The sequence below is a fragment of the Gavialis gangeticus genome, unplaced genomic scaffold, assembly GCF_001723915.1.
Source record: "Gavialis gangeticus isolate Ggan-Ray unplaced genomic scaffold, GavGan_comp1, whole genome shotgun sequence".
NCBI classification, from domain to species: Eukaryota; Metazoa; Chordata; order Crocodylia; family Gavialidae; genus Gavialis; species Gavialis gangeticus.
In genome coordinates this window covers 12188745-12189161 of record NW_017729024.1, presented here as the reverse complement: position 1 = coordinate 12189161, position 417 = coordinate 12188745, and positions in this window count along the sequence as shown.

The window sequence follows — 417 nt, the reverse complement described above, 5'->3', positions numbered from 1 at the left end:
AGCTTCAAATCATGGACACCCTAAAAGCTTAAAAAATGCTAGTAGACAACAGTGTTAGACAACATGGAGATCAACATGGATTTTTTTTTTCTTTTTTTCTTTTTTTACATATAAACACAGTGTCCTGTAATGATGTGTGTCTTGCAAATTAGACATGATTTCCTTCTAGGAAATTGTTTGGTTGTTTGGACTCTGGTTTCCAGGTCTAAAACTTGGTGCTTCTGCCATGTCAGATCCACAAATCAAGAACAGCTTCAGTGAAGTTAATGGATCAAACTGTGGCAAAATAAAATGTTCTTTAAGTTGCAGTCATGTCTCATGAATTGTTTTCTCTCCCCCCCCCCCAAGTAAAACCACCAAAGGAAACCCATTTTTTTTGGGTTTTTTTTAAAAAAAAAATTTTTTTCCCAAAGAAAG